This window comes from Canis aureus, chromosome 27 (assembly GCF_053574225.1).
Source record: "Canis aureus isolate CA01 chromosome 27, VMU_Caureus_v.1.0, whole genome shotgun sequence".
NCBI lineage: Eukaryota > Metazoa > Chordata > Mammalia > Carnivora > Canidae > Canis > Canis aureus.
Window position 1 is genome coordinate 25,565,886 of NC_135637.1, and position 13,080 is coordinate 25,578,965.

Genomic DNA, 13,080 nt, shown 5'->3' on the forward strand with positions numbered 1-13,080 from the left:
GTAGCGTGGCAGGATACAAAATCAATGCCCAGAAATCAGGCATTTCTATACACTAACAATGAGACTGAAGAAAGAGAAATTAAGGAGTCAGTCCCATTTACAATTGCACCCAAAAGCATAAGATACCTAGGAATAAACCTAACCAAAGATGTAAAGGATCTATACCCTAAAAACTATAGAACACTTCTGAAAGAAATTGAGGAAGACACAAAGAGATGGAAAAATATTCCATGCTCATGGATTGGCAGAATTAATATTGTGAAAATGTCAATGTTACCCAGGGCAATATACACGTTTAATGCAATCCCTATCAAAATACCATGGACTTTCTTCAGAGAGTTAGAACAAATTATTTTAAGATTTGTGTGGAATCAGAAAAGACCCCCAATAGCCAGGGGAATTTTAAAAAAGAAAACCATATCTGGGGGCATCACAATGCCAGATTTCAGGTTGTACTACAAAGCTGTGGTCATCAAGACAGTGTGGTACTGGCACAAAAACAGACACATAGATCAATGGAACAGAATAGAGAACTCAGAAGTGGACCCTCAACTTTATGGTCAACTGATATTCGATAAAGGAGGAAAGACTATCCATTGGAAGAAAGATAGTCTCTTCAATAAATGGTGCTGGGAAAATTGGACATCCACATGCAGAAGAATGAAACTAGACCACTCTCTTGCACCATACACAAAGATAAACTCAAAATGGATGAAAGATCTAAATGTGAGACAAGATTCCATCAAATCCTAGAGAAGAACTAGGCAACACCCTTTTTGAACTCGGCCACAGTAACTTCTTGCAAGATACATCCATGAAGGCAAAAGAAACAAAAGCAAAAATGAACTATTGGGACTTCATCAAGATAAGAAGCTTTTGCACAGCAAAGGATACAGTCAACAAAACTCAAAGACAACCTACAGAATGGGAGAAGATATTTGCAAATGACATATCAGATAAAGGGCTAGTTTCCAAGATCTATAAAGAACTTATTAAACTCAACACCAAAAAAACAAACAATCCAATCATGAAATGGGCAAAAGACATGAACAGAAATCTCACAGAGGAAGACATAGACATGGCCAACAAGCACATGAGAAAATGCTCTGCATCACTTGCCATCAGGGAAATACAAATCAAAACCACAATGAGATACCACCTCACACCAGTGAGAATGGGGAAAATTAACAAGGCAGGAAACAACAAATGTTGGAGAGGATGCGGAGAAAAGGGAACCCTCTTACACTGTTGGTGGGAATGTGAACTGGTGCAGCCACTCTGGAAAACTGTGTGGAGGTTCCTCAAAGAGTTAAAAATAGACCTGCCCTACGACCCAGCAATTGCACTGTTGAGGATTTACCCCAAAGATTCAGATGCAATGAAACACCGGGACACCTGCACCCCGATGTTTATAGCAGCAATGTCCACAATAGCCAAACTGTGGAAGGAGCCTCGGTGTCCATCAAACATGAATGGATAAAGAAGATGTGGTTTATGTATACAATGGAATATTACTCAGCCATTAGAAAGACAAATACCCACCATTTGCTTCAACGTGGATGGAACTGGAGGGTATTATGCTGAGTGAAGTAAGTCAATCGGAGAAGGACAAACATTATATGTTCTCATTCATTTGGGGAATATAAATAATAGTGAAAGGGAATATAAGGGAAGGGAGAAGAAATGTGTGGGAAATATCAGAAAGGGAGACAGAACGTAAAGACTGCTAACTCTGGGAAACGAACTAGGGGTGGTAGAAGGGGAGGAGGGCGGGGGGTGGGAGTGAATGGGTGACGGGCACTGGGGGATATTCTGTATGTTGGTAAATTGAACACCAATAAAAAATAAATTAAAATAAATAAATAAATAAATAAATATTCAAGTAAAAATAAAAATAAAAAATAAAAATAAATAAAAAAACAATATAAAATGAAAACCAAATGCATAAATAAGTAAACAATGACCAGTGAGTTTAAGAAAGACTCACTTCAACACCAAATAGAGAAAGCTACCAATTAAATGGTAGCAACCAGAAAATGTACTTTCATCAGTAGTCTGTTTGCAATCTTTCTTGAATAACTAAGAAACAGAGACTACTTTGCATCTTCACACATGTATCCAACAACAAAAAAAAAGCTTTCAAACCACCTTTACCTCACCTCTTTTTATAGATTATCTTTACTTTAAAAAATAAAATCAAATAAAAAACACTAAATTTGCATATTTCTACTGTGGAATACTATATAGCTATTAAAAATAGGTGTATGAATTAACAGCGAAATAAACACATAGCAAATATAACATTTAAAAAGTATATAGGTAGGGACGCCTGGATGGCTCAGCAGTGATTTGCCTTTGGCTCAGGGCGTGATCCTAGGTACCCAGGGTTCAAGTCCCACATCAGGCTCCCTGCATGGAGCCTCCTTCTCCCTCTGCCTGTATCTCTGCCTCTCTCTCTGTGTCTCTCGTGAATAAATAAATAAAATCTTTAAATATAAATAAATAAATAATTAATTAATTAATTAAAAAATAATAAAAAGTATATAGGTAGGCATCCCTGGATGGCTCAGTTGGCTAGGCATTCAACTCTTGATCTCAGCTCAAGTCTTGATCTCAGGGTCATTAGTTCAAGACTAGCTAGCACTGGGCTCCACACTGGGCATGGAGTCTACTTAAAAAAAAAAAAAAAAAGTATGTGGGAATATGTATTCATTTCTGCATAGCTATAGATGTATTGCAAAAGGTCTGAAAGATATTCAAATTAAATTAAAAAAAAAAAAACAGGGGATCCCTGGGTGGCGCAGTGGTTTGGCGCCTGCCTTTGGCCCAGGGCGCGATCCTGGAAACCCCGGATCGAGTCCCACGTCAGGCTCCCGGTGCATGGAGCCTGCTTCTCCCTCTGCTTGTGTCTCTGCCTCTCTCTCTCTCTCTCTCTCTCTCTATGTGACTATCATAAATAAATAAAATTAAAAAAAAAAAAAAAAAAAAAAAAAAAACAGTGAAGTCTAGGACTGTAATGGGGGACAGAGAATGGAATCAGCAGTACGGTGCCTGGGTGGCTCAGTGGTTGAGCATCTGTCTTCAGCTCAGGTCATGATCCCGGAATCCTGGGATCAAGTCCCACTCTGCACTCTCCGCAGGGAGCCTGCTTCTCCCTCTGCCTATGTCTCTGCCTCTCTCTGTGTGTCTCTCATGAATAAACAAATAAAATCTTTAAAAAAAAAAAAAAAAAGGAATGAGCAGTGGATAAGGGATATAAAATTTTATAGTTTGATATTTTTGCAGAAGTAATTTTGAATTACCTTCTTAATTAAAAAATTACATGTGTGCATGTACAATTTACAGATTAACCCAAAGCACCCAGAACATAGCTTCAAATGCATACAAATAATAAGCCTATCATAAAATCATATATTTAAGACATGCAAAATAATAGCCTATATTAATAAGAAGAAACCATTTAGTCCCAAAGATAAGTTGGTAATAACCATTTGCTTTGGTAATGAAACCTGTTAACATTAATAGAAGTAACAGCTGGCTGAGATGGATTTTACTTATGATAGCATAATAGTTTCATTTAAATTTAAGGTGTCATATTCTTAATTTTAAAAAATCCCCTTTCATGATTATCATTCCAACTGTCTACAAAAAGATTCTGAATGACTAAATTCTCACCTCCTTAAAAACAAGAATAAAATTATGCAAAAGAATTATATAAGAAAGATAGCCAACTTTATTATAAATATTTACTGTGAATTTAATACATATATACTCTTAACTTTGATAACAATACCTACAAACACCAGAAGGTCAGGAGCCAATGGTTTGGAGATCTCTAAACACCCCAACTCCAGAAATTATCACTATTTGACCTGGCTGGTGACTTCCTAAGAAAGCTCAATTCACAGGACTTTCTATGACCTGGCTCAGAGACAACTTAGTGCAAACAGCCCTCTTCAAGAGACATGTGTCAAACAAAATCAGTGGCAATTGTCTAACATCATAGCTGCCTGATGTAGCAATATAAGGTGAGTATACAAGAAGCTAAAGAAAAAAGTTAAAAATCTGGAGAGTTAGAGGGCTTTGAAAAACTCCAAACATTCTTGGGAATCTAGGAATGCATAGGACCATAAACCTGGCCAAGAAGATCCAGGAATGCCCTCATGTCTCACCTCTGGATGAACTTGAAGTTCTACACAAGCAGGAAGTAAAGGCTAATAAAGAGTTGTAAATTGCCAGAGTACTGAATATATGCAGAACACACCCAAAGGAACTTGTCAACAAACAGGGGGAAACTTATTGGTTCAAGGCATTTACGGAACCTCTGTCCCTTTAGTAGCTGGCCACTAAGCTATCTGAGCAGATTTCAGTGGCTGCATATGACAAAGAATACAGACTTTAAAAAATTAGTTGAGGGAAGTAAGCAACTCAAAAAAGGCAAACAAAAGCAACAATAAATCCAGTCAAGGGATGGGAAGGGAAGAATCTGATTTTCAAAACTGCCATATTACTTAAAATGTTCAGTATTCAACGAAAAATGATGACACCTAGAAATAAACAGGTAAGTATGACTCACATACTGCAAAAAAAGCAGGTGATAGAAAATGTCCCTGAAGAAATCCTAAGATTGAACTTACTAGGCAAAGACTATAAATCAGCTACTATAAACATGTTCAAAGTAGCAGAGAAAACCATGTCCTAACAACTAAAGGAAAATGTCTCACCAAACAGAGAATATCAATAACGAAAAACAACTTATATGATTTAAAAGATAGGGGCATTAAGAAGTAATTATAAAACTATGCTGATGGGCTTATAATGTAGAAAGATGTAATTTGTATGACATCAATAGCACAAAAGATAAAGGAATGGAGCTATATTGGAGCAAAGTTTTTGCATACTATTAAGTTGAAAGGCTTCTGGTGGGCAGCCCGGGTGGCTCAGCTGTTTAGTGCCGCCTTCAGCCCAGGGCATGATCCTGGAGATCCAGGATCAAGTCTTGTGTCAGGCTCTCTGCCTGGAGCCTGCTTCTCCTTCTGCCTGTGGTCTGCCTCTCTCTCTCTCCCTCTCTGCATTTCTCATGAATAAATAAATGGAATCTTTAAAAAAAAAAAAAAAAAATGAAAGGCTTCTGGCTGGCTCAGTCAAAAGAGCATGCAACTCTTGATCTTGGGGCTGTGAGTTTGAGCCACACAGGGGGTGTAGAGATCACTTAAATAAAACTTAAAAAAAGGAAAAACAGGGATGCCTGGATGGCTCAGTGGTTGAGCATCTACCTTCGGATCAGTGCATGAACCCAGGATCCAGGATAGAGTCCCACATCAGGCTCCCTGCATGGAGCCTACTTCTCCCTCTGCCTGTGTCTCTGCCTCTCTCTCTCTCTGTGTGTCTCTCATGAATAAGTAAATAAAATCCTATAAATAAATAAATAAATAAATAAATAAATAAATAAATAAATAAATAAATAAATAATAAAAATAAAAATTAAATTAAATTGATATAGATTTAGATGCTAATTATCATCTCTAGGGCAACCACCAAAAAAATAACTAAAAAATATATAGTAAAAGAAACAAAGTAATATAAATGGCATACCAGAAAACATTTATTTAACATATAAAAGATGAGATGCCTGGGTGGCTCAGCGGTTGAGCATCTGCCTTTGGCTTGGGGCGTGACCCCGGGGTCCCAGGATTGAATCTCACATCAGGCTCCCTGCATGGAGCTTGCTTCTCCCTCTGCCTGTGTCTCTGCCTCTTTGTGTGTCTCTCATGAATAAATAAATTAATTAAATATTTTTAAAAATAATAAAAATAACATAAAAAATAGAAAAAGGTATATAGAAAACAAATAACAAAGACAGAAAAAAAGACATAAAAAACAAGCAACAGAAAGATAAGCAAAAGCCGTAACTTATCAGCAGTTACATTAAATTAAATATAAAGGGACTTATTTTGGGACACTACAATCATAGGGAAAAGATTGGAAAAATGGATTTTAAAAAAATATGACAATTATATGCTGTCTATAAGACACTCACTTTAGTTTCAAAGACATATATAGGTTGAAAAGGAAAGTATGGAAAAAGATATATGCAAATAATAGCCGAGAGAGGGAAAGGCTATATTAATATCACACAAAATAGATTTTATTTATTTATTTATTTATTTATTTATTTATTTATTTTAAGATTTTATTTATTTATTCATGAGAGACACAGAGAGAAAGAGAGAGAGGCAGAGGGAAAAGCAGGCTCCATGCAGGGAACCCGACATGGGACTGGATCCCGGGTCTCCAGGGCCACGTCCTGGGCTGAAGACAGCGCTAAACCGCTGAGCCACCTGGGCTGCCCCACAAAATAGATTTTAGGACCAAAATTATTACTAAAGAAAAAGAAGGATAATCTGTAATGATAAAAAGATTAGTCTCCCAGGAAGATATAATAATCATAAAAATATAAATATCCAAAAACAAAACCTCTAAGATACATGAAGCAAAAACTGACAGAATTGGACATAAAATTCAACCATTGCAGGGGCACCTGCATGGCTCTGTCAATTAAGCATCTGTCTTTGGCTCAGGTCATGATCCCAGGGTCCTGGAACTGAGTCCTGCATTGGGCTCTTTGCTCAGCGGGGAACCTGCTATTCCCTCTGCTTCTGCCCACTGCTCCACCAACTTGTGCTCTCTGTCAAATAAATAAAACCTCAGAAAGGAGAGAGAGAGAAAGAGAGAGATAAAGAAAGAAAGAAAAGAAAAGAAAAGAAAAGAAAAGAAAAGAAAGAAAGAAAGAAAGAAAGAAAGAAAGAAAGAAAGAAAGAAAAGAAGAGAAAGAGAGAGAGAGAGAAAGAAAGAAAAAGAGAAAGAAAGAAGAAAGAAAGAAAGAGAGAAAGAAGAAAGAAAGAAAGAAAGAAAGAAAGAGAGAAAGAAAGAAAGAAAGAAAGAAAGAAAGAAAGAAAGAAAGAAAGAAAGAAAAGGGAGAAAGAAAGAAAAGGGAGAAAGAAAGAAAAGAGAGAAAGAGAGAAAGAAAGAAAGAAAGATTGATTTCAACTACTGGGACTGCCTGGCTGGGTCAGAAGAGCAAGTAGCTCTTGACCTTGGGGCCATGAATTTGAGCTCCACGTTGGGTTTAGACATTACTAAAAAATATAAGTAATTTTTTTAAAAAGAAAGAAAGAAAACTGAACCACAGTAACTGGATACTTCATATCCCACTTTCAATAATGAAAAGACCATCCAGGGATGGATGGTCTATTGGACTCTGCACTCAACAGGGAGTCTGTTTGAGATTCTCTCCCTCTCCCTGCCCCTCCCTGCATGCCACACACACTCTCTCTCAAAAATAAATAAATATATTTTTTTAATTTTTTATTTTGGGTGCCTGGGTGGTTCAGTGGTTGTGCTTCTGCCCTTGGCTCAGGTTGTGATCCTGGGGTCCTAGAACTGAGTCCCACATCAGGCTTCCCACGGGGAGCCTGCTTCTCTCTCTGTCTGTGCCTCTGCCTCTCTCTGTGTGTCTCTCATGAATAAATAAATAAATAATTTTTATTTATTTATGAGAGAGAGAGAGCACAAGCAGGTGGAGCTGCTGAGGGAGAGGGAGAAGCAGACTCCCCACTGAGCAGGAAACCTGACATAGGGCTCAATCCCAGGACCATGACCTGAGCCAAAGACAGACCCTTACCCAACTGAGCCACCCAGGAGCCCCCAAAATAAATATATCTTAAAAAAAAAAAAAACTGCCTAGCACGCAGAAACATTCCATAAATAAATTTCTTACTAAAAAAATTGAAATTATAAAAAACATACATACTCCCAAAAGTGTGTAATAAAGGCACATATTAAGATTATCTAGCTTAGGGACGCCTGGGTGGCTCAGCGGTCGAGTGTTTGCCTTCGGCTGAGGGCATGATCCCAGAAGCCAGGATCAAGTCCTGCATCAGGCTCCCCATGAGGACCTGCTTCTCCCTCTGCCTGTGTCTCTGCCTCTCAATCTGTGTCTCTCATAAATAAATAAATAAAATCTTTTAAAAAATCACAAAGATTATCTAGCTTAAAAAATACCATTTTAGGGATCCCTGGGTGGCGCAGCGGTTTGGCGCCTGCCTTTGGCCCAGGGCGCGATCCTAGAGACCCGGGATCGAATCCCACATCGGACTCCCGGTGCATGGAGCCTACTTCTCCCTCTGCCTGTGTCTCTGCCTCTCTCTCTTTCTCTCTGTGTGACTATCATAAATAAATAAAAATTTAAAAAAAAATTAAAAAAAAAAAAAAACATTTTATGCTCCAATGCACTTATAAAATGTTTTTAGGGGGACCCTGGGTGGCTTAGTGGTTTAGTGCCTGCCTTCAGCCGGGGTGTGATCCTGAAATCCCAGGATTGAGTCCCGCATGGAGCCTGCTTCTCCCTCTGCCTGTGTCTCTGCCTCTCTCTCTCTCTCTGTCTCTCATGAATTAATAAATAAAATATTTTTTTAAAAATATAAATAATTAATTGAAATGAGTAATAGACAATGAATGTTATATTCACAGAAGCTCAACGTAGCTTTCAGGGAAAGGTGAGAATTGAACTAGACCTACTTAGCCAAATAATACTGGGAGTAAGGAAGAAAACTCCAGGCACAGAGTTTGGCATAAACAGGAAGGAAGAAGAAAAAGGAAAAGACTGGATCAACAAGAAGAGTATATTTGTCAGCACAGTAGCAAGAAATAAAGGTGCAAATGTGACCACTTGTGCACTCTTGAATATCAGGTCACTCGAAACATGGAACAAGAGAACGTTTTTTTTTTTTTTTTTAACTTTTATTTATTTATGATAGGCACACAGTGAGAGAGAGAGAGAGAGGCAGAGACAAAGGCAGAGGGAGAAGCAGGCTCCATGCACCAGGAGCCCGACGTGGGATTCGATCCCGGGTCTCCAGGACCGCGCCCTGGGCCAAAGGCAGGCGCCAAACCGTTGCGCCACCCAGGGATCCCCGTTTTTTTTTTTTTTTAACAGAAAGTTTTTCATGAGAACATTGTTACAATAAAAAATTTCACAACAAAAAAAAAAAGAAAAAAAATTCCACAACAAAATGAGAATGAAACAAGAATAACCTAGATTGTAATACTGGCTGTGGAAATAAACTGCATAAGATATATATGGAATACATTCAAGAAAGAATGTAGAATGGGATGCCTGGGTGGCTCAGCAGTTGGGCGGTTGCCTTTGGCTCAGGTTGTGACCCCGGGGTCCCAGGATCAAGTCCCACGTCGGGCTCCCTGCATGGAGCCTTCTTCTCCCTCCGTCCGTGTCTTTGCCTCTCTCTCTCTCTCTCTGTCACTCATGAATAAATAAATAAAATCTTTAAAAAAAATTATAGCTAATCATGTCAAACAATACATAAAAAGAATAAGACATAATGACTGAGTGGTATTTATCCTGTGAATGCAAGTTTGGCCTAACATCCAAAAACAAAATCAAATTAATTTACCACACTAAAAGACTGAGAAAAAAAATTATGATTCCAACAAATGAAGAAAAATTGACAAGATTCAATACTCAGTCATAATAGAAATTAAAAGGAATATCTTCCACCAAATTAATGGCATCATCCTCAACAATGAAAAGCTCAATGCTTTCCCATGAAGATCAGGAATGACTAAAGAAGTTTGCTCTCACAATTTCTATTCAGAATCATACTGGATATCCTAACCAGTAAAATGGAGCAAGAGAAAGAAATAAAAATCATATGCAAAAGAAAGAAAGAACTGTCATTACTTACAGATTTTATGATCATGTACAAAAAGATCCTGAAGCATCTGCAAAAACTCCATTAGAACTTAAAAGTGAATTCAACACAGTTAACATGACATAAAGTACAAAAATATATTTCTGTAGACTATCAATGAAAAAATAGAAAATAAAAAATTTTAAATCAATCTATAATAGCATCAAAAAGCGAAATACTTATGGGCACCCCGGTGGCATAGTCAGTTAAGTATCTGATTCTTGGTTTCTGCTTAGGTTATGATCTCAGGGTCATGAGATTGAGCCCTTCATTGGGCTCTGTGCTCACCACAGAGTCTGCTTGTCCCTCTCCCACCTCCTATGCCCTTCCCTCTCTACCTTTCCCCTACTTCATGCACATACATGCACAGGCATGTGCTCTCTCTCTCTAAAATAAATAAAGTATTTTTAAAAAGCAAAATACTTAGGAATAATTTTTTTAATTGTGCAAGAACTGAACACTAAAAACTACAAAAAGTTGCAATGGAAAATGAAAGGAAGACTAAATAAATGGACATCTATACCATGTTCATGGATTAGAAGACTGAACAATGTTAAGAAGGCAATTTTCTCCAAATTTCTCTAAAAGTTCAGTGAGATCCCATTAATTTCCAGTAGGATTTCTGAATAAATTGATAAGCTGATTTTATAACTTACATAAAAATACAGAGAGAATAAGAAATACAATCCAGGGACACCTGGATGGTTCAGCGGTTGAACACCTGAGTCTGGGGGTCGAGTCCCACATCAGGCTCCCTGAAAGGAGCCTGCTTCTCCCTCTACCCATGTCTCTGCCTCTCTCTGTGTGTCTCTCATGCATAATAAATAAAATCCCTAAAGAAAAGAAAAAGAAAAAGAAAAACAATCCAGAAAAAGAAGAACAAAAATGGAAGACTCACAATATCTGATGTCAAGACATACAATAAAGCTAGTAATCAAGACTATGTGGTTAGGGCATAGGTCAATGGAACAAAACAGAAACCAATAATAATCTCATACTTTTACAGTCAAATGGTTTGTGGCAAAGGTACCAAAGGTAGTTCAATGGAGAAAGGATAGCCTTTTCAATAAATGTTGCTGAAACACGGTTATCTGTATTGAAAAAAATAAATAAATCTTGACCTCTACCTCATATCATACCCCAAATGAATCATAAACCTAAAGGTAAAAAACTATGAAAATCCTAGAAGAAAACCTAAGAAAAACTTTATAACTCTGAGTAAGAGAAGTATGTCTTAAACAGGACACCAAAAAAATGAACATAAACGGACAACAGCTAAGAGACAGAGATAAGTATCATAATTTAGTAATAAGACTGGCTTATTCTGGGATCCCTGGGTGGCGCAGCGGTTTGGCGCCTGCCTTTGGCCCAGGGCGCGATCCTGGAGATCCAGGATCGAATCCCACGTCAGGCTCCCGGTGCATGGAGCCTGCTTCTCCCTCTGCCTGTGTCTCTGCCTCTCTCTCTCACTGTGTGCCTATCATGAATAAATAAAAATTAAAAAAAAAAAAAGACTGGCTTATTCTTTTTGGGCAGCTTTCATATTGCTTTGTTCAGACCTCTTTTGCAGCCCTTATCAAACCAAAATCATTTTTCATTAAGACAAAATAGACATAAATAAAAGACTGTATCCAATCACTGGAGCCCTTAGATGTTTACATAAAAAATTACCACGGAGACAGACAGAAATTGGAATTTATGCTTCCCTCATTAAACTAGACAATACTGACATCTCAGAGAAACACTTCAGAAAAGCAAAATGATTATAATAAAAAAGTTAGGGATCCCTGGGTGGCGCAGCGGTTTGGCGCCTGCCTTTGCCCCAGGGCGTGATCCTGGAGACCCGGGATCGAATCCCACATCGGGCTCCCGGTGCATGGAGCCTGCTTCTCCCTCTGCCTGTGTCTCTGCCTCTCTCTCTCTCTCTGTATCTGACATAAATAAATATAAAAAAAATAAAAATAAAAATAAAAAAATTAAAAAGTTAGAAAAGCCAAAATGAAAAGAAAAATGAATTGGTAAAATTTTAAGACATATCTTTAAGGCAAAAGAGTACAAGTGTGCCTTCTTTTACATACTGAGTATATTCCTAGAAAAAATAAGTATAAAATAAAGTTTTTATGAAATGAAAAAAACTATGCAGCAGTAGAAATTTCTTTATAAATTAATTTTATTATAAATCACATTGGGTTTTTATTTTCTTATTTATCTGATAGAGCAAAAGATCTTCACTTACTATACAGGGAAAAAATCAGAAACTAAAACTTGATAGAAGTTACCTTAAAAGGTTCATTTTCACCTATAATCATAAAAATGCACCTTTTAAAATCATTTTTTTGTGTTAAATCACAAGAGGTTAACAAAAGGAAGGAGAATGACACAGAAAAACGAAAACAGATAAACAGTTTTACAGTGTTCAACATAGAGAGTGCCTAGGTGGCAGCTGGTTAAGAAACAGATTCTTGGTGGTTTCAGCTCAGGTCATGATTTCAAAGTCATGGGATCAAGCTCCATATCTGAAGTCTACACGTAAGACTCTTTCTCACTCTCCCTCTCCCTCTGCCCCGCCCCATTGTGTTCTCTCTCTCTCTTTCTCTCTCTCTCTCTCTCTCTCTGAAATAAATGAATTTTTAAAAATATTCACAAACATAAGAACATAAAATATCCAGACCCAAAAAAAGAAGGAATGGAGATACTTAATTTGAAAATTAAGCTATTTATCAGGCTCACTGCATCAACCACAGGTTTAAAAAAAAAAAAAAAAGGAAAAGAAAAAGAAAAAGAGAAGATACTAGCTAAGTCTTGCTGGAATAGTTTACTAATTTGTACCTTTAATAAAAATGTCACAATCATAGCTATTATTTACCAAACACATACCATGTACAAGTAACAAATTATCTCTCTTAAGTAGCCTTACAAGAGAAGTATTATTATCCCATTTATCTTAACCTCAGAGGGGTTAAAAAATTTACCAAAAGCCATACTGTTATTAGCAAAAGAGAAAGAATTTGAACCTGGGTCTGTCCTTTGATAACTGCATTCTAACTCCCAAATGGTGCCATATAACAATTTTTTAAAACAGATTTTGTTTAGTTTACGATAATTATAGTTATAAAAGAACTCTTTTTAGGAATTACAAAATACTAAAAAATTCATGAAGCAGCAGCAACATTGGAAATTCCACTGAAAGAGGTCAAAAGTACCCACCAGAGTTAAAGTATAAATTAATATGATTATGACATTAATAAGACAGTAAAAATATTTTTTAAATCTCTAGCAAATATCCATTAACTTTTGTTAACATAACAGA

At 37.1% G+C, this 13,080-nt stretch overlaps 1 protein-coding gene across 2 annotated transcripts in view; it reads right to left on the reverse strand.

Annotated features, from left to right (window-relative positions):
* The window catches only part of TTC28 (tetratricopeptide repeat domain 28), a 623,568-nt gene that overhangs the window by 574,290 nt on the left and 36,198 nt on the right, over positions 1-13,080 (reverse strand). The gene's annotated exons all lie outside the window — the stretch shown is intronic.